Source organism: Eleutherodactylus coqui, chromosome 4 (assembly GCF_035609145.1).
Source record: "Eleutherodactylus coqui strain aEleCoq1 chromosome 4, aEleCoq1.hap1, whole genome shotgun sequence".
NCBI lineage: Eukaryota > Metazoa > Chordata > Amphibia > Anura > Eleutherodactylidae > Eleutherodactylus > Eleutherodactylus coqui.
In genome coordinates, this window is record NC_089840.1 from 41431644 (window position 1) to 41457876 (window position 26233).

The window sequence follows — 26233 nt, forward strand, 5'->3', positions numbered from 1 at the left end:
CGGCGCAAATTCCGTCCGGAATTTCGCAATGGCAAATCCGCCTGCGGCCGCTAATCCCGGGCTTCGCCGGCCATGCGGACGAGAAATCTCGTCCACGCGGGACGGCGAATCCGTCACGGCAAAGCAGGTGTTGCGGCGCGGATTCCCCAGCTGCAGCATGTCTATTCTTTTTTTTTTTACCCGTTACAGCTGCGCTGTTCTCTATGGGAGTGCCGGCCGCAGCGGACAAGCTTTTAGCCGTGGGTTTTGAAACAGCACTTTCCGGGCAGAAATCCCGCGTTTTTTGGTGCGCCAAAACCACAAGATTTTTGTGACCCCAGCCTAAGGTAACTAGAAAGACCCAGTGTAGAACCATTTCTGCCAATCAGAATGTCACTATTCAAAACTCTCCAGTAGTTGCAATATTATTTTTTACTCTCCAAATGATAACTCCCTCTATGTCCCATTGTGCAGGCAGAGTGTATACTGCCAAAAGTGGTGAAAAGAAGTACTGCAAGTGACAACAGCAAAGCTGCATTTTCTAAAAGTGTCAGCAAAAATGTCAGCCTGGGGCGGACCTTCACAGAATGGTCTTTCCAAGGGCTTACATAAAAGAATGTTGCTAGATATATTCAGACGCCTATATATTAATTATCAGACCCCAGATCAGATCCCTAAATTAATTTTGAATCCCAGACCAGACTCCCTAATACATATTCAGATTCCCTCTATTAGGCCCTAGACCAGACCCCTACTTAAATATCAGAACTCAAACCAGACACCTAAATTAAAGCAACCCTCCAGTTTTGTCCTGCACACTATACACTGATTGGCCAGTTCTGAACACATGAGCAGTTCTGGCCAACCAGAGAGCAGATATAGTGCATTACTAGTCTAACACTACCAATGCATTGTGAGGATTAAGAAGTCTAAAAATTGAATCAGTCATCTTTGACAGCCTAAAACAGGACCCAAAACCAATGGATCGAAGGGCTGGACAGAGAAGAACAACTGCAGGTAATATCCCAGGACAAAGCTTTGCCCCTAAACCGGAGTGTTATTTTAATTTCAGATCCCGGACCCCCTGAATAAATTCAGACCCTACACCAGACCCCTATATAAATTTTCAGACCAGAACCAGATTATACAGAAATATTCAGACTCCAGACCAGATGATAAACCTACAGTCCTCTCCGGGCTTTTGTATCTCCAGTGTGTTCTGTGGAACTCTATGTCCAACCACTGAATGAAGGCAGAACCCAGGGCCATGGCTCCTGGAACTGAAAAAAGCTGGGAGTAAGGAAGGGAAATCTACAGGTCGCTATCGGATAAACCAAAGATAATGGCTGATTTTGTATTTCTTTGTTTTTTAAAATGTGGATGACTCATGGTAATGCAGGGGCGAGCTGAAAGGACGGCGTCTGAAACCCCACTTTCATCAAGAACGTATTATACAGAATTCATTTCAAAAATGCTTTTACCTTTACAAAACATCTTCCCCTGCAACAAAAAGTTACATTTAAGCGTAAGAGCGGTCACCTCTGACTAAGGCGACCCAGTAAGAGCCCGCTCACACGGCTGGCAGGTTAACTAGTTCAGTCTCTCTGTTCCGCTTGAGGAACAGAAAAACTGAAATAAAAACGGAATTAAATGTCTCCGTTTCATTACCTAGTGATTTGAATGGGCTTTCATTAAAACCTGAAATATTTCCTTTTTTTCCTGTTTAATTCCGTTTAATTCCATTACCGTTTTTCAACCGGAACAAATAGTGCAGTCAGCTTGAAAAAAGGAAATGAAAAGAAATGGAATTAAATGACAATGACCTCAAATATTTCCATTTTTAATTAAATCAATGAGGAATAAAAATGGAAACGTTAAATTCCGTTTTTTCCCCCCGTTTCTCTGCTCCTCAAACGGAATAGAGAAACGGAAATAGTTGACTGACTGACCCCAACGGCGGTGTGAACGACTAAGATGGTCCTTTCAACTTTCGAATCAAAAATTATACAGAATACACCGGATCACTGATGGTCTCTCTATGTTGTTGGTCTTCTGTAAATATTTAGCAATGGTCTCTATGTCAGAAAAAAAGGCAGTGGTGTAGAGTCCCCCATCTTTAAGACTTTGCAAGAACCTAAGGTGCCCTACCTCTGTGTCTGCCTGGCTCTAACTGTAGAAGGTCCAAGGCGTCCCATCGGGTGGTCATAAATGTCAAGATCATCATGAAGATTGGGACTATGTTATGATTAATAACACCTATAGCATGCATCCCATCCATCCCGGATGTGGTGGGACAGTTCTGAATTTTGGCAACTATGACGCCATCCCATGAGGCATGTTCCCCATTTACTTCTACCCCCAGCCTCACTGTGACATATTTACTTTAGTGCATTGGAGGAAGAAGCAGAATGGGGAGAGTATGAAGAATCATGGCTGCCCATGAAGGTCTGGGCCCAGATAAAGAAGAAAAACGGACATCACCAATCGGAGGAGACGTCACCTGTGATCGCTGCTGATGACTGCACTGTAATCACTATCACAGTGTAGAACTGGTGTCTACCTATTATTTAGAGGTATGCTAGCAATGTGAGAGGGGCCAATAAGGGGCATTTACTGTGTGGGGGCTCTGAGAGGTACTGTTACTGCATGGGGTCACTATTACTGTGAAGGGGTAGAAAGGGTGTGGCTTAGTGTAAAAATGGTACAAATAAAAAAATATGAAAGTCTGTCCCTCTTTTCATTGTTCAAAAGTTGTCTAAAATAATAAATTGTAATTGAGGCGCCGTTCACACCAGCCTTCTGGTTTCCGTTTTTAATAGATCTGCCTGCAATCTAAGTATGCACAGAAAAAAAACAAATGTGAAACATAACATATATGATGGACATAAATGGAAGGCTTTCCGTTGGCATCTATCCTCTGTTGACAACAATCAAAAAGAAAAACAATTCAGGGACACTTTCAGTCAGGTGTCTGGAGGGGGGAGGGGTAGGGGTGGGGGAGGGGGTGGATGGAGAAAACAGCTCAGCAGACTACCCTATTGTTTCCGTGGAAAGAAAGGAAACCTGGCAGAACATGAGCTGAGAGCCCTAAAAACCCCACTGAAATCAATGGAAAATTAAACAAACATTTTTCACCGTTTTTGTCCCTATGATGGAAATCCCAAACAATGATGTGAATCAGAGGTGCAACTTGAAGCTCCTGGGCCCCAAGGCAAAATCTATATGAGGCCCCCCCCACTATAATGCATTATTCATGGTACTGGGCTTCCTATATGTAGAAGAGAGGCCTTATGGTTAAGCCCCTGATGTTAACAGACTATTGGAAATGCGCTCCAACTGTCAGATTTTTGATCAGAGCAAGAGATTCCCTTACGTCCCCCAGCAGCACAACGATGGGGTATTCTGCCCCTGTGAACTGACAGGACAGATGGAATTTTTTTATGACATAAATAAGTAATATTAGGCATCTTCCCTGAGGATCTCTCTATCAATAACATGTCGACTTGACAAGGGGCTCAGTGTATCTACTTTAAAGATTCAAGTTTCTGCAATGATGGCTTTCTTGGGCAGACAAATCTTGCAAGGGCCATTGGAAAAAAGATTCTTCACAAGGGCAGCAAGACACAGACCAGTGGTCCTCAGACCTATTCTCCATTGGGATCTACAGGTGGTCCTAAAGAGGTTATGTACCCACTTCGTACTGGTGATGATTTCAGCTAAGAGGATAGGGAAATTAGAGGCCTCTGGTGCTTCTAAACCCTATACTACTTTTTTTACTGGACAAGGCCCTTCAAAGACTTTTACCTACTTTCATGCCTAAAGTACCTTCCTTTCTAAATACAAACCAGGTTGTAACACTCCCAGTCTTCTACCCGAATTCCTCTTCTGAGGAAGAGGGGAGACTTCACAGTCTAGATGTCACAGAAACCTTGGGCTTTACGTGAAAAGATCTCATGAGTTTTAGGCTGGATGAGAATCTTTTGATTCTGTTCCTCACTAAGAAGAAGAGTCACAAGGCATCAAAGCCAATTCTGAGTAGATGGATCAAAGAGACCATCCTGGTGACCTACCAGGCGCAAGGCCTAGAACCCACTACATTTATCTAATGGACTCTGTGTGTGCAGTATCAACATTGTGTACAGAAAGGAGCTTAGTTCCTTTAGCGGACATTTGTGCGGCAGTGACCTGGAGGTCACATTACACTTTTGTTAATCTTTATAGATTGAAAATCATTTTTCAGATGGAGCAGCTAGCCTTCGGGTGCTCAATTTTAAATGCAGTTCAGCCGCAGGACTCTCCCATGGGGTTATTACTTGCTAGATCACCCTCATTGTACTGCTGGTGGACGTAAGGGAAGTATTGATTATCCTTGTTTTCCCTTAGTCCAAACAGCAGCACAGGTTTTCTACCCTCTCTCTTATTATTTTTGCTTGAGGGCTCCTGTCTACGGGCGTAGCAAAATCCTGTGGCAGATCTCTGCCGCGGGAGCCGCCACTGCCGGGGAGCAGGGGAGAGCTGACGGATCTCTGCGCTAAGCCTATCTGTCAGATAGGCTCACCGCAGAGAATCGCGGTAATTTGCAGCATGCTGCGATTTAAATCCCGCGAGCGGAAAATCGCTATGATTCTCTGCTCGTGGACAGTGGGGCTGCGCTTTCCATATTAAGTCTATGGAATGCGTTCACTGCGTTCTCCATGGCCGTATTATTGCTCCGGGGAACGCGGTGAAAATTAGCCTGTGGACAGGAGGCCTTATGATATCACTAGATAGTTAGAGGGGGTACCGCTCCCATATAGAACAGTGGGAAGCAGGGCCTACCATTAGTATTATTTATTTATGTAATTACCAATTCCACCAGTGCTGTCAGTTCACAGGTGCAGAATACCCCATCATTGTGCTGCTGTTAGGACTACAGGAAAACAGATTAGCAAGTATAATCAATGCATACACCTTAGTAAGAGGAAAAGTAGAGTTTGATGAATATCCAGGCTTTGACTGTACAAACAAGTCTGTTTATGTTAAAGGGGGGTTTATTCTGGATACAATACTGAAGACCCATCCTAAGGGTGCGAGAACACATGGTGATAGAAAAATAATCGACAATGTATGCATAGTGGAATAGATTAAAAAACAGCAATCTCACTCTACGTTTTTAATTGCAGCATGTGATTGTATGCGATATTTGGTTGCGTTTTCATTGTGATTTTCAGTATGTCATAACCGCTTTCCAATCCAAGGCCTTGTGAAGTCACAAAGAAAAATAGTTAAAGATTGTGCAATAAATGCAATGTGGTTTCCAATGCAGATGCAGTTTTAAGTGTTCATGCCAATGAGATAAAACATCAAATAAGCCGCACTGAAAATACGTGGGAAAGGGCATTTTGAAAAATCACAGCTATAGTAGAAAACATCACGATGCATGCATTCTGCAAGACATCAAACCGTAATAGAAAAAACGGTGTTAAAGGCGCTACATGTGAACACGGCCTGTGGGGGGCACTAGTAAGCAGATAAAGTCAGCTATGGTGTTTGTTAGAGTTGCAGCATCTGCAGTGCAATTGGCTGAGAAAATGCTGCCGTCTCCCTTGTGGCTGTGCCAGGAACTGCACACTAGATTGGGTCCGCAGTAACAACCCCATGGATGAAAATGGTGTGATGTCACTTACTGCAGAGAACAGGTTATGGTGTGTTAGCAAGCCCCTTCATTCTGGTGGGGGTACTATCTCCAAAAATGCCAGTCAGTTTCACACAAATATCTGTAACAGTGTTCCTATGAGTGCCAGCCCCAATGGGCCTTTATAAGGGTGTTCTGCTTGGCACTTCTGGGGTCAAACATAAGAGATGACTGGCTAAACCATATCAGAGGTCCCGAAGTGACTTTTATATATTGCCCCCTACAGGAAACAGTTCATTTTTCAAACAAAACCCCACCATCCATTGTCCTGGGAGCCGCACAGCCTTATGGGATAACCATTTAAAACTTTTTTACCTCCCCCACTTTGTGTCAGTAGTTATGCCCCTTTTCACTACCCACAGTTGGGAAAACAATGCTGCCCTTTCGTTTTAGCCATAGTTGGGGGTCCCAGAGTCGAGAATCCCATAAATTTAAGATATGCAACCAAAATTATGTATGGAACATAACATTGTGTCAGAATATTAATAGTTATTTCCTCCTTCCTCACTGATTTACAGAAGCTTGTCAGGTCGGTTGGTGGCGGTGGGGGGGGGGGGGCTTCTTGTCTAAGGCGGCAGACAGACTTTGACTGACAACTTTGTAATGAAATGTACAGTGGGAATATATTGTATGCACAGGGGAGACGGAGCCATCATCCAAGCTCAGACCATGGGGAATATGAATTTCCTCTGCAGCCACATCAGTAGATTCAGATCTTTCCTGCGGCAAAAGGAAGCAATTCTGATAACAACGTTATAGGAGCAAATTGCTCTTTAAAGGGGAATTCCATCTAGAATTCTGTTCTGCACTTGCCAAATGACTTCACTGCCAATCAGAAGGGCTGTGTCAGCGGTTCACAGTCATAGCATTCTCCAATCACCGCTACAGAGCACTATGGCCCATGTGTTCAGAAGTTGGCGGAATCTCTTGATCATGGACCCCCACAAATATTGCTTTCGGATAGGCCTCCCTACCTGTCGGGGACATTCTACAGTATGTACAATATTTTTTGGTAATATTTTTCTCACTGCTGGTTTACCTTCTATCCTTTTAATGGAAAGCTCTTCATGTATTGACTTATAGATGAGCTGCTGCCTACAGCGAGAAGCCAGTCTGAAAAATCAGAGCTGCAGTACAAAGTAAGAGGGTGAAAACAACAGTAGTCTTTGTAATAAGAGCAAAAATAGTGTGGTACCATGTTAGCCAGAAAAGTCTATGTAATGGTAAATACTCTTGTATACAAAAGACAAAAGTATTATGGAGGTAATACCTTTATTGGCTAACCAGAAAAATTAGATTGCAAGCTTTTGAGGGTACTGGGGCTCTTCATCAGGCTGGTGTAACAACATATATCTGAAGAAATATATATATATATATATATATATATATATATATATATATATATATATATATACACACACACACACACACATATATATATATGCACTCTTTGTTGGGAAAAAAAATCCCACCAGTAGAAGAAGTTACCGTTTTGCTGCAAAACTCGTCCTGCAGCTCCATCTCAGGCAGATATACAAATGATGAGAGTTGTGGTGATTAGATGAACGGTCTTGTCACCGGAGGCCCTAAAAGTGGTGGCCCCCTTTGCCTATAAGAGGCTCTCGGAGGCTCTTTGTGTGTATTGACCTCTTCTTCCGCTTGTGTAGAGCTTGTTGGCCACTAGGCGCCTCTACAACGCAGAGAAGAGATTTCACCCGTTACCAGAGTCTGAGAGGGGCGCATTATTGGGATGGGAGAAGCTGGATGGTCGTATCAATGAATTATCCGCGACCGGGCCGTTCTGACCGGACTGTTAGAAGGTGTTGGGACCAGTGGGTGTGTGAGGGCACACAAGGACGCCTTCAACTGACCACCAATAGAGAGGATCATCTGACAGTCTGACAAGCACAAGCAGCTCCAACTTTTTTGTTGTCCGCCATTCAGAGACAGGTGGCGCTAGCGTTACAGGCAATTTAAACACTGAAGCGCTCATCACCTTAAAGTCAAATGTATGCCCGGATGACAATCTGGGCACACATTCAGTTCTCAAGCAATTAACACACGAGGATCCAACATCGCCATAAGCTTTACTAAAATGTCCATCTTAATTCCATATGTGTAAAAAACATGCATGCGCTAAAAAAAAAACAAAAAAACCTGAAGACCAATAAACTATGCGTTTCAGAAGAAATATCTTTTTTCACGGCTTCCAAACTAGAGGCGGCCCAAGAGGGTACTAGAGCGTTCACGTGTCCACAATCAATTATCCTTTTGCTCTTATATTATAATCACTTACTTCTATAAGCGTTACAATCACATAGAAAGTTTCATCCACTTCTGACAACTTCTTTAAGTGGATTGGGGGATTTTGACAATGAGTGAATATGCACTTCTTCAGATAAATGTTGTTACACAGCCTGACGAAGAGGCCGAGCAGCCTATCCGCTTGCATATCGTTTTTTCTGGTTAGCCAGTGAAGGTATCACATCCGTAAAGAGAGAATAGTTTCCATACATGACTTGTGATATCAGCCAAACTAGAGCAGCCCACCCGTAGACAGCACCAATTTAGAGTTTTTGCTCTTCTTCAGTAGACACTCACGTACAAAGATAGTATTCTACCTTCTGCAGGAAAGCTAATTAGCAAGATTCCTCTGGCCATTACAGACCATATCTGATCGTCTAACTTAAATGGGTTGCCCCACTTCTAGCTGCTGTGCTGCACGAACAGACAGCTCTGTACATTGCACAGTGGCTCAGGTTTGTATTGCATGCTGAGTCCTATTCACTTCAATAGGACTCAGCCTGCAGTACTGGCCTGGGCCACTGTGCAATATACAGAGCTGTCTGCTTCCTGCAGCAAAACAGCTAGAAGTGACACCTTCTCTTCAAAGTAGAATTCCCCTTTAAGTAATATACTCTCTAAACTGCACATAACATCATTTTTGGGTTCAGTGCCAACATTAATGCCCCCCTTGCCTTCAAGATACACAGGGGGATTTGCCAAGAGCTGGAGACCACAACTGTAGTATAAACAAATTTGAACAATGCGTTGCAAATTTTTGCACTTTTCATGACACTTTTCCAAAAGGGCCATGGGTGCGATTTAGTAGGAGGAGAATTTTTCCTAAAGTAGCTGGCATAGATTTGAATTTCTGATTCTACCTCAGAGTTTCTCAGCCAGATATCATGCTTGCGTTTTCTTGGCGAAGCGAGGCGTTTTTCTGACATCACTTCTGTGAAGTTGCGACCCTCTGGCGCAGCTTTCAGTCGTGTTAGAGGAGCAGCAGGTGTCTCCCATTATTTTCACTGGGTAAACTTGCATCACATCCGTGTGCAGATCATACGCCGCGCAATGTGTTTTGCTGTCCCATTAAAAGCAATGGGCGGTGCGTTCTGAGGAACGCGAAAAGATAGAACATGCAGCCATTTTTTCCCACACCGCCATGCAGGAATACATCGATCATGTGTGTGGCTCGATTCAAAAGTATGGGGTTCAAATTCGCGCGAGATTTGTACGTCTCGCAACGCACAAATCTAGCTCGAGTTTCTCGGCTGTGTTAAACGGTCTGATGCATGGAAAGCCAAAGTGCCGAACTTACCATAAGGAGGGAGCCGATTGAAGGAAACATGTCACCCGGATTTTACCATGTAAACTAATCCATAACCACAGATGGGCGATATGAATAGAAACAGCAACATAATGCCCCTCTTTCTTTTTTGACTTTAGTAGCATGACCACAAAATCACAGGTTTTCAGTAGTGCACAATCTATGCAACCAAGCAACAAGCCATCCGATAGTCGGTCCACTCCCTGGGACTAATCCAAGCTTCCCCCCCACCCTGCGCACAAACCTGACCTCTTGTCTGAAGACTAGTCTCCAGCTCCGAGCTGGAGAGACTCTACATGTTCCACGGAGATCACCCACACAACCCAGGCTAACCGCATGTGCATTGACAAGCCTCGGGGGGGGACCCTGGCCGTAGTGATGGCCCACGCATGTGCCTGGTCCGGTTTGTGGAACACACGGTATCTCCAGTTCGGAGCTAAAGGGGTTGTCCCGCGAAACAAAGTTGGGGTATATACTTCTGTATGGCCATATTAATGCACTTTGTAATGTACATCGTGCATTAATTATGAGCCATACAGAAGTTATTCACTTACCTGTTCCGTTGCTGGCGTCCTCGTCTCCATGGTGCCGTCTAATCTTCAGCGTCTAATCGCCCGATTAGACGCGCTTGCGCAGTCCGGTCTTCTCCCTTCTGAATGGGGCCGCTCGTGCCAGAGAGCGGCTCCTCGTAGCTCCGCCCCGTCATGTGTGCCGATTCCAGCCAATCAGGAGGCTAGAATCGGCAATGGACCGCACAGAAGCCCTGCGGTCCACCGAGGGTGAAGATCCCGGCGGCCATCTTCACAAGGTAAGTAAGAAGTCACCGGAGTGCGGGGATTCGGGTAAGTACTACCCGTTTTTTTTTTTATCCCTGCATCGGGTTTGTCTCGCGCCGAACGGGGGGGCTATTGAAAAAAAACAAAAAACGTTTCGGTGCGGGACAACCCCTTTAAGTATGTTGATGCTCTTATTCGTATTGCCCACCTCTGATTACTTGACGTGGTAAAACGCTGGCGATAGACTTCCTTTAATAGACTCATCGCATCGTTCTACGGCACACTGCTGTTTAACGCTTTTCATGTTCAAACAGTCCTTATTAAATTCCCCCGATAACGCACATCTAGTCTTTGTCTATTCCAAAAGTCCCTACTTCACAATGCATAAAGCCATAGGATTTAATGCCTAACGTGCCAGTAACCTGAGGTTTATAGATGAAAAGGAGGTGGTAGCTTACCCCGCCTGGCACAAACAGCCTCAGATGTAGATATGCTTGGCATGTTCCCTCTAAGTGATAACTTGGCTGGTCCTACAGAGATCTGTCCTTGCATTAAGTTTATACGATGTTTACAAACACTTTATCGCTATTTATCCTGCTATACATAGCCGTGTTACTGATACTACCTATCTAGAATGACTCACTATATTGATGCAGTCAATGCCATGCTGGCGGGCAAGAATCAATGCTGAGAGGTGTGGTCTACAGCAACCCACATAGTCAGGGCTGCCAAGTGGTGTCTTCTTATCAGAGAACATGTTCTGGGAAAGTATCTGCCCCTCTCAATGTTACAACATATGGACAGAACAAACAAAAATAGATGAGAGTTAATGCTGTGCCAAGCTATAATAAAAATATCCGTCAAAAGCAGAGCACATTATACTTTATGGAACGGAGGGGAGAAGGAAGGTGATTCACTTCTCCTCCTGATAGAAATGTTGCACAAATGTGATTTACGTCTTCAAATAAATAAATAAAATAAAGGTATGCCATGCAAATTCTCCCGGGACATTACCACCCTCACCCTGCTGCCGGGGCTCCGAGTTCATTCCAGGACACTGGAGAGGAATCCTATAATTTCCTTGCGTGGGGCCACAGGAAGTCGAGCTAACAATGATAATGGGATTGGATTTCATAGCAGGTAACAAAGAACAAAACTTCTCCTTATATGATTAATAAATGAGGAGCAAGGGTTTTATTTCAGCAAGAATAAAGTAACATATGAAGGGCCGGCAGGAGCCGTGAGTTCAGGCCACGATGTCACACTATGCTGTCTGAATGCCATGGCTAAATACCAGTCCCACGTGTCTGTAGGAGTCATCAATCAAGAGGACCTCTGATCTGCAGGTGCCGGGACGAGAGGACTACACAATGAGCAAGCCCCTGCGATATACGTTCATTAATGGAATTATTCCTGCCGCATTCAAGAAAAAAAGGAGATATAAAAAAAATTGCCCACGGTTGCACTCAAGGCCGGGTTTATGTGGTTAGCAAACTGGGCAATTTCTAAGAGCTCCCATTTCCTAGTGGCCTCTGGGGATGAGACATCAGGTGCAACCTGAGAAGGTAGTCGTCAAATAGAAAATTGAGCAATCAAGAGAACGGTGCGGCTGTGAGGTCCTCTCTGTCCTCTGCTCTGCACCCATAATAAGTGGAGGCGAGGAAGGGGGAGCTAAAGGTGATTAGCCGGAGTCTGGAGACTCCTGAGCAACAGCTAACCACTTTACTGCTGCAGACCAACAGGGACTTTATCATGGACCAATTCACTGCTCTAGACCAGCAGGGAGTTTAGCATGGACCCATTCACTGCTGTAGACCAGCAGGGAGTTTAGCATGGACCCATTCACTGCTCTAGACCAGCAGGGAGTTTAGCATGGACCCATTCACTGCTCTAGACCAGCAGGGAGTTTAGCATGGACCCATTCACTGCTCTAGACCAGCAGGGAGTTTAGCATGGACCCATTCACTGCTCTAGACCAGCAGGGAGTTTAGCATGGACCGATTCCCTGCTCTAGACCACCATGGAGTTTAGCATGGACCCATTCACTGCTCTAGACCAGCAGGGAGTTTAGCATGGACCCATTCACTGCTCTAGACCAGCAGGGAGTTTAGCATGGACCCATTCACTGCTCTAGACCACCATGGAGTTTAGCATGGACCCATTCACTGCTCTAGACCACCATGGAGTTTAGCATGGACCCATTCACTGCTCTAGACCACCATGGAGTTTAGCATGGACCCATTCACTGCTCTAGACCACCATGGAGTTTAGCATGGACCCATTCACTGCTCTAGACCACCATGGACCTTAGCATTTACCATCAACCCCTTTTACTGCTCTAGATCAGTAGGTATGTATACATTAACCCTTCTACTATCCAACACAGGCAGGGTTTTTTTTCACAGCCCCTCAAAACTATAGATCCCAATTTACAATGGTGTATAGCATGTATATGAGATGTCTAAAACAGTCTGCAACCTGTTAAAAGGCTGCAAGGAACTGATGGGATTTGATTTCCACAAACTCTACCTAAGCTTAGATCCATCTTGCTTCTATTGGGGCTTAAAGGGAATGTGTCACCATCTTTTTACATTCCTCACTGCAGGGATACGTCTGCTGTGTGCACCTGTGCAGTAGTTTGGCATAAACGTACATTTTATGGACTAGTGCTCTATAGTTATCAGCTGCAGCTAGCAATGCCCACCTCGCGCTCAAGCCAAAGATTGACAGCTGCCACTCTATGTACAGTAATAGGCGGGCAGCAGTCAATCAGTGCTGGAGGGTGGGGTGGGTGTGGCTAGCTGCAGCTCATGAATATCCAGGACTACTTCCTGTAGTCTTCTATGCATGTGCTGCTACCGATAAAATGTAATTTTCTCTAAAACTACTATATAGATATACACTGCAGTCATATAACTGTAACCAGCCTGTCACTTGTGCGGCCCTCTGAGAGAGGTGCAACGAGATGGCGACAGAGTCACTTTAAGTTCAGTCTGTAATGGCATGCTGTGTGACTCGTGGCATGGAGAGGTCAGCAACAATTCCAAAATGTGTCCGTCTTCTATTGTTTCTGAATTCCAAGTAATAAAAGGGCATTCTCACTTCTGACACTTCTGGCACATCCAAAGGACTTGGCCGTATTGGGTCATTGGATGTGTTTCGGGACCACCTCCCAGTGTGATATGTGGTGGTGGTGGGGGGTTATATACTATATGTCTCATATTTAGAAGTTTTCCCACGAACATTGAATAGTTGGGTTTTTTTTCACTAAATTGAAGAGATATAGAATGTTAAAGATTCTGGAAAGCGGCTCTCGTTGAAGTCTCTCTCCATGTACCGGTAGCCAGGAGCAGATTTTCTAGTTTGAACCATTTGTTCTGATTCCAAATTTCATCCTCCAAGAAATGTTGTGATTGAAACCAACAGTTAGCAAGTATTACAGGGATGTAAGCACAGTGTGCCTGACACATCAAGAGGAAGAAAAGCTTGAAGCCATGGTGTTCTGTGATGCTTACATGCAAATATATTAGCATTATAAAGCACAGCAGGAGCCTTGTGTCTCTTTTTCTAAGTGTTTTGTCCTCTAGAAAGGAAACACTGGTGAGCCGTTTCGTGACACTGAGGTTGCAACACATCCATTGAACATGAAAAAGTAATACCATAGAGAAAACTCAGAGACTTACTGCTCGAGAGCTCAACCTCCATAATAAAGCAAATTCTGGTCAAATAACATCTCCTTATATGTTTGCAAAGGGACCTACTTCTTGCTGAATGTATAGGATTCATACCACCACACGCATGATATGATCCAGGAACGCTGGCCCTGCCCTTGGAGTGTTTGATCCCACTTCCATGATGCACCCAGGTGAGCAGGAAAACAAGGATGGTCCTGGAGACCACTTAAAGAGGCAGAGTTTTAGTGGCACTTCCATAAACACTGAAGCGACCCTTCGATCCTGGAGAAACAAAGATGGCGGCATCGCTTCTCTGACTACCTGTGCACCAGTAATCTACTGGTAGCCAATCTTTAGGTGCATCGGCTTACTGAGTTTTGGCCAATCCAGCATTGGTGTTATTTGCTTCTGTTTTTTTCTATGTATTTTTCTTTTTCACAATGCTTTAAAGGATTTGTGTATTTTTTCAACTGATTTTTAATTTGCTCTAATTAATCTAAAATGAAAAATAAAGTAAGTTTGCAAACAGTATTAATTAAATTTAAAAAAAAAACACTATTTCTACTATATACTGTAGCTTCTACAAAAGTCTGAAAAACAAACCCTGTAAAGTTTGAGCTTGCAGTTAAAGTTACCCTCCACAGCTTGGATAAAATTTGCCCTACAACTGCTAGGGGGATTAATGATACCTGGCGCTCTTTTAGTTCCCCTGGCCCCTCCCTCTGTCTGCCAAGATGGCTGCCGCACCTCTTAGGCTGCCACATACACACGGAGCACTGGTGCGTTGGTAGTCTGAGACACTACACCCTGCGGATTGGCCAGTGCTGCTGGCCAATCAGAACAGCATGAAGTGCCTGACACTCCCAATGCACAGTGTGCACTGAGTAGTAACAGCAGCGGGGCAGCCAAGTTGGTGAACAAACGAGAGGCCACGAGAACCGGCAGACCCAGGGGACAATGGTACAAAGGAGAATTGCCAAATGATGTTACCTCTCCCCTATAGTCCCAGAACCGTAGTGTCTCTGTAAGTTTTAGGATAAATTCACAACATGTTTATGTTGTAATCGTCGATGTATCTCCCATCCTGCGCCAACATACCCACAGACTTTTGGAATGTGTTTGGCTGTATGTGCCAGGAACCCACAGCTCCAACCATATTGAAAAGCTTAGTCAATTGAACTTTTTAATACAATTGTATATTAATTGCAGCCAATGGCAGATTATGCAACTTTTTTAAGCGTACAGCGGGATACTTCTGGACATACATTCTGTAAGACTGTTTGAACACCTAAACAGCAAACATGCTGCGTTTGTCCCTAACTTGCATCAATCTGTCCTCCTACTTACAGACAGCAGAAGAGGAGGTTGAAGGAACAGACTAGCAAATGACTGCAGGAGACAAACATGTTCTGTGCAGACGCTAAACAAGAAGCGCTTGTAGAGAGCTTAAGATCAGCCGAACTGTGAAAGCAGCTTTAGTGCATAAGGATGGGCTCACACGATTCTTTCATACGACAGTTTTATGCTCCAAACATACTACTGAAAATGGTGATGAAAGGTGGGTATAATGTCCTTAGTAGTCCGGTAGAACAGACAAGTTTGGGAAAAGGACACCAACTTCTCCAAAAGTCTGAGTAATCCCCAGATGAAGGCTACCGTGTGTTGAAATATGCGTTGGGCTTCCCAGATTCCCTCTGCATGGGTTATGTACTTTTCCTATGATTCCTACAGATGAGCCACGGAGCCAAAGCGTTGCTTCTGATGGTGATGGGGCAATAAAAGTATTTTTTACTGCATCCTAATAAGCTGCCAGTTTCCCTATTCTCCTATGGATTTCATCTTGGAGTTTTTGGTTTGAACTCCCTCTCTGGGTATTGCACTCTTTGGCCTGACCCAGTGTGGGGTAATTATTAGTGCTGCTGGTACAACTTTTTCTCTTATTTTTGGACCATGGGATGAGATTCTGGGATCTTGCATTGAGATACAGCACAAATTCCTTATACTCCTATAAGACAGTGCCGTACAGTATAAATTGGCCCACATTGGTACTGCAGGCTGAGTCCTATTGAAGTGAATGAGACTCAGGCTGCAGTACTAATCCGAGCCACTGTGCAATGTACAGAGCTGTTAGTTTCCTGCAGCCAAACAGCTACAGGTGGGACAACTACTTTAATCTTGGAGTTGAATGAATTATTTTTGATTATAGAAGTAAAAATGTTTAAAAGAACGCACCATGCAAAAATTAACCAATGTGTAATACTTTTGCCAAGTGGCATGACACAGGGCTTCAAAGAAAAACAGACAAAATCCCAGTGTTCTGCACCTACTGTTTAGGACTTGCACTGAGGGCTTTGAAAGACGTGTTTTTGGAACGTTTTGCAAAATGTGACGAAGCAAAGCCATTGATTCCAATGGTTCTGTTTTCACAAGCGTGATATTCCTATGTGCAAGAAAAGTTCGTCCCTGCCCTATCTTTCTCGAACGTATGTTTTATACATGCGAGAAGAAATAGCTCCTGCTCCATCTTTTGGCCTTTTTCTCCCGCATGCAATAGTTTGAAAAAAAGAACTTTGGACTTTTCATGTGCAATTTCGCTCCATAGCGGCAAGCGTATTTGTGCATGCACTTGTCTGCTGAAGCTCTTAGTATTCAGTTTACATCTGATCTTGGTGGAAATTGCAAAAGTTAGAAGATTCGCGGATAAGATTGTGCCAGAATTGTGCAACATTTGTATACTCACAATCAATAATTGATTGGCTGGTGTCTGCCACTTGGGTTCCCAGTGATCAGGTGCCCACTGTCAGCCCAACTACTGACAGGGGTATGGAGCAGAAGCTGATGCTTCGACCTCTGTGTAGTAGCACTTTTAACTGTAGATGCAGCTCCCATTGAGACCTGCGCCTGCAGTTACAAGCAGCGGCCACTGCACAGGGGATAGGGGTCGAAGCAGCAGCTTCTGCTCCATACCACTATATACAGCGGTGCTGACAGCGGGCACACGATCAACTAATCGGTTGGGGCCCCGAGCGACGGACCACAGACGATCAGCTATTGATGACCTTTCCAAAGGATACGCCCTCAATAGTATTTTCCTGGAAAACCCCTTTAATAAACTAGGTGTAATGTTCGCCAAGTACCCATTTTAAATTCATTGGGGCAAACTATGACATTACTAATAAATGTGGGGCACTGTATCAGCTCCTTTAAGATATTGGCAAGATTTTGACATGAGAATAGAACTTACTGCATAAGGGCGCCCACCCACTGGCGTTTGCGATTTTCATGCGTGAAAAACGCAGCGTTTTCGGTGCGTTTTTGGCGCGTTTTCCGCGCGTTTTTCGTGGCATTTTCGCGGCTTTTTCCGTTAATTTACATTGACATTCATGGGTGCATTAAGAGAAAAATAAGGACACATATGCAACTGACAGTTCCTATGTTAAAAATTGCAACGGACTGAAAAAAAAAACGCCAGTGGACAGGAACACATTCAAAACTAATTGCTCTTGAGAAAAAACGCAAAACGCAAAGGAAAAAAAATCGCCAGTGGGTGGGCGCCCTAAGGCTCAGTTCACATTTTACCTTTCCCTCAGCCCCACTTTTCATCTTGGGGCTCAGTCTCAAATTATGCAAACAGCATTGAGATTGAAACATGGATGAGATCATAGGCCTTAAATTATAAAACAAAACCCCTTTAGTCTCCAATTCACAAGGTTTCTGTCTCTTACTGTCTTGTTAGTGGACTATGACTAAAAGACCGATAACTTTGCTCCCTGCAGTTAGTGAGGCCTTGTAAGGAATCCCTGCCATATACTATGAGCAATGGGACATTTCCCATTATATGATGTCAACATACTGGTGATGTCACCATGGCCAGCTGAGAATGGTCTCAGGTCACATCTGACTGTCCTACCCAGTCTAGCAGTAATGTAATCTTGCATGAATACATTTGGCATTAAGTTGACCCATAATACAATATGGTGGCCTTTTAATTGAAAGATTAGAATAAAGTTAAGGATTTTCAGAATTTAAATATATATACTAAACAGTGCCAATGTAAAGTAGGTCACAGACATAAAACCTCTCACCTAATGTGTCTGAAGAGCTACTAAAACATGCCTAACTTTACAGATGACTTTTTACAATGAGTTGCAGTGTACACACATGAGGAATAACACTATACGTGGCCATTATATGACTTATATCCTGTATTTTTCCTCATTTACCCTTTGCAGGGGATACATCTGATTCTCGGTTGTCTCGGAACTAGTGGGAGGAGCCTGGCTGCTGCGCTGCGTACTATAGACTGTGCACAGAGAAAACTGGAGATCCTATTCTCTGTAACAGAGACGTAACATTAGAATGTAGCACAGTGTACAGCAGTGCTGAGCAGTGTAGATGTGAATGAATAGCAGTGAATTGCTCAAGATTAGCTCTAACATCTGTTAATTCTCCCCCCTTCCCTTTACGCTTATAAACTTTAATGAGAATGACTCATTCCCCTCCTACCCTTCTTTTTCTCTGTCCATCCGACTAAGGTAACAGAGTAAAACAAAACACTTGACAACATGCAGTGGAAATGACAGCAAGTTAGAAGGAAGGGAGACCCCTAGTGGCTAGCTCTTTAGAGGGATTTTTCAGCAGGAAAACATAATTTTGGGTAAATAAAGTAAATAGCACTTTTGCTGGTCATCGCACTGGCTCTCACATAAGCACACGTTGCTTGAAAAGGGATGAACTTTACAAATGACTGTATGAGTACACTAACAACATTACTCCCCATTATATTTATAGTGTCAACACATTGTGCAGCGCTGTACCCATTACGGGGCCTGTCCTCTGTATGGCTCTTAATATCGCATACACTGTGGACATTTTCAGCTAAGGGTCTCTCAGAGTGTGAGCAGATACTGGAGTACCAGGAAGAAACTTATGGGAAAACTTGGCTTTACATATAACGCCATGTAGATGTGACTCCCAGTGCTTCGAGTCAACAGTCCAACCCCCAAATGCTGCAGCCAGGGGTGTATAGAGGGTGCAGCCGCAGTTCCACTTCGAGCCTGGTCCATGAAGGAGCAGTATTACAGTATAGGTGTATGTGAGGTTGTGAATGGAGGCCACGGCGCAATTTCTTCTTCAAGCACCTCTGAATATTAATGACATGTTAAGCTCGGCTATGTTTGTGCATAACGTCAGAGCTTCGCCGTAGCTCATCTCTGTCAGCGGCGGCTGCAGTAAAACGGTTAATGAGCCTCGTTAGCTAGAAAGATGCCTGATTAACCTGCACTTGACTACATGAAAGTGAGACTCCATCCCAAAATAAAAGCTCCTCTCCAGATGTGGCTATAAGAACAGAGATCTCTCTTGTTAGCGTGTCACTTGTCGTGTTTACATGCCGTCCCCATTGTTATGTGCTGTACATTGCAATGAGCAATATTCACAGTAAGGATGTTACTCGCATCTTCTCCTCCTTCCTGTCAAGACCTGTTGGAGAACTGTTAATCCTTGAGAAAGAAAAGCCGCTAATTATCACCTTCTGCAAAAACTACTGAAATAGAAATACTAGTTCTGTGTAAACTTGACATTCTGGAGGGTAGAGGAAACAGACTAAGACAAAAGTACAGATTTAAACCTCCACTGCGGTATTTACCGTGTGGTCACCAGTAATGAGGCTGTGGGTAATCGCTCCACCTGATTGATGGAGGGGGAGAAAACACAACCGATGCTCAGGATGGCAATGGGGGCAAGAAACTGGCTGGCCAAGTAAAAGAAACTACCGGTAACTATAAAGAAGATGTCTGCTTGTAATGTCAGCGCTGCATCTGGAGGAAATGAGACGTAATGGAAGCAAATTAATTGATGAATTTTAAAAACTACGAAAGGTCTTTCATTAGATCTTCAAATATGAGTCTTCAAGAGGTAGGAGCGCTGAACACCTCATGTAACAAAGGAAGAGGGAACGCTACATGAGAGACGGACCATCATGGAGCAAAAAGTGAGATTTAAAGGGAACCAACCTGTCATCACTTTTGAGCCCCATAAACTTTATGAGGGAAAAAAGGGGAAACTATGTTTAATGCTCACCTGGGTGCCCCGTTCCTGCCATGTGTAGTTGGCACATAGTTGGCGCACACAGCGTGACTCTTGTCAGACAGCTCTAAGGGTTTACAATAGAGATGAATGGGAGAGCGTGCAAAGAGCTGTCTGAAAAGAGACAAGTGTACAACAACTTCACGGGGACACAACACAGGAACAGGGTCCCCAGACTCCACTTTCCCTCATCTTTTGAACCCCATAATCTAGTTTATGGGGCTCCAATGTGATGACAGGTTCCCTTTAAGTCATATCGCCCAGGAATAAATGCCTGCATCTTAAGGGCGTATTTAAACGGCCATTGTTATATTTGTTCGAGAATCTGGATGCAAAATAATAAAACCGGACGGCACGCAGATAGCGCCTGTATGCTATACTATATTTCCGCAGGCCCATACACCGCATGCTCTGCTCTCGTCTGTGAACATGGATAAAGAATAGTAAATGCGGTGATTTCTTTTCTTCACAAGGACGATCAGCACAAATGGCTGTGAATGGCCTAATTAGCTATTATGGGTTCGTGCGCAGTCCGTGGAATATATAGATAATACACAGCCCTAAAATACGGCTGGGCGATCAGGCTCCATCATTGTATGCCTGCTGCCTTTGAGAGATGTCTATTCACATAGACGTCTGTGGCCCTGAGTAGAGTGCCATTATTATGGTATGACTAATATATTATCATCATCATCAATACTTTCAGATCTACTAATATGTGTAGGTTCAGATCTGCATCGACATTTCTGTTTTCCTGTTCCATCATGGGGTTGACGGCAATGAGGACACTATTGGTGCTCAGCGTACCCCATTTAATACATTGGGGTCTATCACTTTCCCATCACGTTGTCTGTTACTTCATATTTTTCGTGCATTCACATTTGGTGATTTTGGTGCAGATTTGCATCAGATTTCACCCTTGCGATTCCATTCAAACTGGAGGGATGAAATCCGCTGCAGATCGGCACCAACATCCGAGACAAAATCTGCAGCAAATCAGCACCGCGTGAAACGTACGATGGAAACCGCGATGGAGATGGTGCAGTATGGAACAAAGCAAGCACTGATCTTCCAGCCCCTATATATTGAAGAGCATTACATAAGGGGGGCACTAAAACCATCAACTGCATGGGGGAGCAAACTGACTGATTTAGGGACTATTCGCTTGGCATTGCCAACAACTGCATCCCTGTGTATAAAACTAGATGCGCTGCTTCATTTCACCCATCAATTTAGATAAAAGGCCGATACGGCTGCCAAGGGACCCCCCTCCTGCCCCTCTGTAACGTGGCTTTAATGGCATATTAAGTTTGGGAGAGGATCTGAGCGCTGTCTATTAAATACAATCTACATTTTCCAGAGACTAAACATAATCCCGCTTGCCAAACTCCGGTGCATCCTTAAAAGGCACCAGCAAGGTGCAATGAAAATGATGCGCTCTTTCTGCTTTGCGTGAATGTAAAATAGCTAATAATAATCATGCCCTGAATAGATAATGAATCTTGTCCGTTTACTGCACTTTCCCCGTGATTAAATGCCTCGAGGGACGCAAGGAGCATGCTCATTTTAATTTGAAAATCTGTTACGAGATATATTCATCTTACAATTATAGGTTATACTAATAGGTAATCAGGCCAATCTCCAAACAGAATCATTTCTGTGCATTGTAATATCCAGGGACAAATTAGCAATGCAGGCAGACGTAGGACCCCCCCCCCCTCCATACCCAACGCCACCACCCCACCGACAAGACCAGTCTGCCAAGCCAAATCTGTGTAAGGCACACAGAGACAATGTGCGGCCGCAGTCACGCTGTAAGAGCGCGAGGGGTTAATGTTATCACTCCTAACACCCTCTTGTAGCTGACAATGTTTATATTACGGATTCCAACCAAAGTAAAGTACAACCTGTCTCCTTCTAAAATATATTAATATTAATGTATGCATTCAAAATACACCAAGTGCAAATAAATTATTTCACCAGTCTTCTCTTCAAGGAAAAGGATTATTGTCTGAGATCTCAACAAACGTGTCCAGAGACGTAGAACCTAACCGGGCCGGGCTGCGACGGCCGACAATTGTCCTGAATGGCCCTCAAATATTTCATTGTCTTATTATCACAAGAGGTCGAGAGAGAGAGAGAGAGAAAAAAACACAAATCAAGAATGGAAACCGCCTACATGTTATGTTCTTTCTGGATGAGAAGTCAGAACAGCCAGAAAGGACCCAACACTCAGGGAAAACCGTAATGTGGAGCCGCTGCCGGGAAGGGAACGGGGACTGCAAGCTTCAGGTATGGGGATGTCAGCTGGGACCCACCAACATCCAAGACAGGGGGCCGCAGATCTCTATGAGGCACCCAAACATGGATGATTTACAAACCCTGTTACGAGGCGTATGTCCCAAAGAGACATCTATAGCACGTGTGCATGCTGAAGAAGTATTATGTTACTATAGTCTGAGCTATGGAGATCTACCACAGTGGATGGAGACAGACAGATAGAAATAGTATGAAAGCGATAGATTGGGACCGCATTGCCATACTGAACCACTTCCAAGGGCCATAAGAGTATTCCCATCTGAGACATTTATGGTATATCCTAAGTATATGCCATAATAAGTTTTACTTCCAGGGATTGGAAGAATGGGGATCACTTTCCCCGTTACCCTAATCAGCACTCTAGAGAGGAGGAGACAATGCACTTGGTTCTTTCCATTGTAGATGTCGAGGTAACGGCCGTGCACTTCACAAATCCTATAAAATATAATGTACAGAGCTGCATGCAGATACAATGCCTCTCACTCGCATAGTCATTTCTGGAGTGCCAAATTGGTCAAAATACTTTATTCCCCTAGTATACATAGTGACCCAGACATGGCTACACAGTGCACCCTTAGTACTTGTCCTAATATAAAGGGGGACCCAGACATGGCTAAACAGGGCATCCTTCGTACTTGTCCTAATATACAGGGGGCCCATACATGGATACACTGAACCCTTAGTACTTGTCCTAATATACAGGCATCCAGACATGGCTACGCAGTGCACCATTAGTATTTATCTTACTATATAGGGGACCCAGACATGGCTACACAATGCACCCTTAGTACTTGTCCTAATATATAGGGGACCCATACATGACTACACAGTGCACCCTTAGTACTAGTCCTAATATACAAAGACTCAGACTTGGCTACACAGGGCACCCTTAGTACTTGTCCGTTTCTGTTGCTCTGCTATGTGGCACTCCTCTTCACCCTGACATGGAAACTGCATGTGGGTATTAGTGCAGTATGTCTCCACCGGAAGAATTGGTTGACCAGGCTGAGCTACAGGTAACGCCCAGGTCACGCTCAAAAGCTCTCGATTGGCTCCCGCACACACACACCCTCCCAGATTCCATGAGCTGACATGCCCACATGGAGCCCATGCAGCACCTGCCGTCCGCCCGCAGTGCCCTGCTCAGTGCTGTCCACCCTTGCAGCCGCTGTCCCTCCCAGTGCTCTGCTCTGTGCTGTCCGTCCGTGCAGCCGCTGTCCCCCCCCCAATGCTCTGCTCTTTGCTGTCCGCCCATGCATCCGCCATCCCCCCTAGTGCTCTGCTTCATGCTGTCTGCCCGTGCATTCGCCGTCCCCTACAGTGCTTTGCTTCATGCTGTCTGCCCGTGCATCCGCCGTCTCAACCAGTGCTTTGCTCTGTGCGGTCTGCCCATGCAGCCATCGTCCCCCCCAATGCTCTGCTCTGTGCTGTCCGCCTGTGCAACCGCCGTCCCCCCCAGTACTCTGCTCCATGCTGTCTGCCTGTGCAGCCACTGTTCCCCAGCAGTACTCTGCTCCATGCTGTGCAGCCGCTGTCCCTCCTCAGTGCTCTGCTCTATGCAGTCTATAAGGAGTCCCAGCTACGAGGTGACCCTGGACTTCCTGAAGGGAAGTGAGGCCCTGGTGGTGAAGGGACAGCAGCCAAGCAGGTGAGTGCTGCTGGCATTTTAGCAGCAGCAAAAAAATAGCACAAGAGGAAAGCATCTCTCTGCACCATCTGCGGCTTTATTTTCCGCTTTATTACATGTTTGGGTGCCTAGAAAAGGAGAGAAGATGACAAACCCAGAATACAGAAGGGGGGGAAATAGTGTAGTATGTCTCCACTTGGAAGGTTTTGGCAGCTGTGGGCGTGACCTGTAGGTCAGCCGGGCAACCCATACTTCTGGTGGAGACATGCTTCACCAATATTTATGGCTTTAAATTATTAGGGCCGCACAGAATGGCATTGTGGGGGGCATGTTGTGCACCCCTGAGATAGATATGTAGATAGACAAGAGAGATTGACAGATCGATAATGGATAGTAAGATAAGAGAGAAAGATAGATGACTGACAGAGTCTATCTACTTTATTAATTTATTCTCTGTCGATTCTTTCTCTGTTATATTCTAATAGACACCTACAACCAGTTAAAGATCTGATTGAATGATTAGATAGATAGATAGATAGATAGATAGAAAGATAATGTGATAGATAATAAATAGATATGTGATAGATAATAGATAGATCAATAATAGATAGATAGATATGTGATACATAGATATGAGATAGATAGATATGTGATAGATAGATAGATAGATAGATATGTGATAGATAGATAGATAGATATGAGATAGATAGATAGATAGATAGATAGATAGATAGATAGATAGATAGATAGATAGATAGAAATGAGATAGATAGATAGAAGATAGATAGGCGATAGATAGATAGATAGATAGATAGATAGATAGATAGATAATGAGATAGATATGTCATAGATAGATATGAGATAGATAGATAGATATGAGATAGATAGATAGATAGATAGATAGATAGATAGATAGATAGATAGATAGATAGATAGATAGATAGATAGAAATGAGATAGATAGATAGAAGATAGATAGGCGATAGATAGATAGATAGATAGATAGATAGATAGATAGATAGATAGATAGATAGATAATGAGATAGATATGTCATAGATAGATATGAGATAGATAGATAGATAGATAGATAGATATGTGATAGATAGATAGATATGTGATAGATAGATAGATAGATAGATAGATAGATAGATAGATATGAGATAGATAGATAGATAGATAGATAGATAGATAGATATGTGATAGATAGATATGAGATAGATAGATATGTGATAGATATGAGATAGATAGATAGATATGAGATAGATAGATAGATAGATAGATAGATAGATAGAAATGAGATAGATAGATAGATAGATAGAAGATAGATAGGAGATAGATAGATAGGCGATAGATAGATAGATAGATAGATAGATAGATAATGAGATAGATATGTCATAGATAGATATGAGATAGATAGATAGATAGATATGTGATAGATAGATAGATATGTGATAGATAGATAGATAGATAGATAGATAGATAGATAGATAGATAGATAGATAGATAGATATGTGATAGATAGATATGTGATAGATATGAGATAGATAGATAGATATGAGATAGATAGATAGATAGATAGATAGAAATGAGATAGATAGATAGAAGATAGATAGGCGATAGATAGATAGATAGATAGATAGATAGATAGATAGATAATGAGATAGATATGTCATAGATAGATATGAGATAGATAGATAGATAGATAGATAGATAGATAGATAGATATGTGATAGATAGATAGATATGTGATAGATAGATAGATAGATAGATAGATAGATAGATATGTGATAGATATGAGATAGATAGATAGATATGTGATAGATAGATATGAGATAGATAGATATGTGATAGATATGAGATAGATAGATAGATATGAGATAGATAGATAGATAGATAGATAGAAATGAGATAGATAGATAGATAGAAGATAGATAGGAGATAGATAGATAGGCGATAGATAGATAGATAGATAGATAGATAGATAGATAGATAGATAGATAATGAGATAGATATGTCATAGATAGATATGAGATAGATAGATAGATAGATATGTGATAGATAGATAGATATGTGATAGATAGATAGATAGATAGATATGTGATAGATAGATATGTGATAGATATGAGATAGATAGATAGATATGAGATAGATAGATAGATAGATAGATAGAAATGAGATAGATAGATAGAAGATAGATAGGAGATAGATAGATAGGCGATAGATAGATAGATAGATAGATAATGAGATAGATATGTCATAGATAGATATGAGATAGATAGATAGATATGTGATAGATAGATAGATATGTGATAGATAGATAGATAGATAGATAGATAGATAGATAGATAGATAGATAGATAGATATGTGATAGATAGATATGTGATAGATATGAGATAGATAGATAGATAGATAGATAGATAGATAGATAGATATGTGATAGATAGATAGATATGAGATAGATATGAGATAGATAGATATAAGATAGA

General features: G+C 43.2%; 1 protein-coding gene and 1 long non-coding RNA gene across 3 annotated transcripts in view; one reads left to right on the top strand and one right to left on the bottom strand.

Moving 5' to 3' along the window:
- Positions 1-2659, top strand: part of LOC136625272 (uncharacterized) — a 48332-nt gene extending 45673 nt beyond the window's left edge. The window contains exon 3 of the long non-coding RNA XR_010792530.1: positions 2367-2659. This is a non-coding gene — a long non-coding RNA (uncharacterized lncRNA). The remainder of the gene's footprint in view (positions 1-2366) is intronic.
- ZBTB20 (zinc finger and BTB domain containing 20) overlaps positions 1-26233 on the bottom strand; it is a 642654-nt gene that overhangs the window by 484574 nt on the left and 131847 nt on the right. The gene's annotated exons all lie outside the window — the stretch shown is intronic.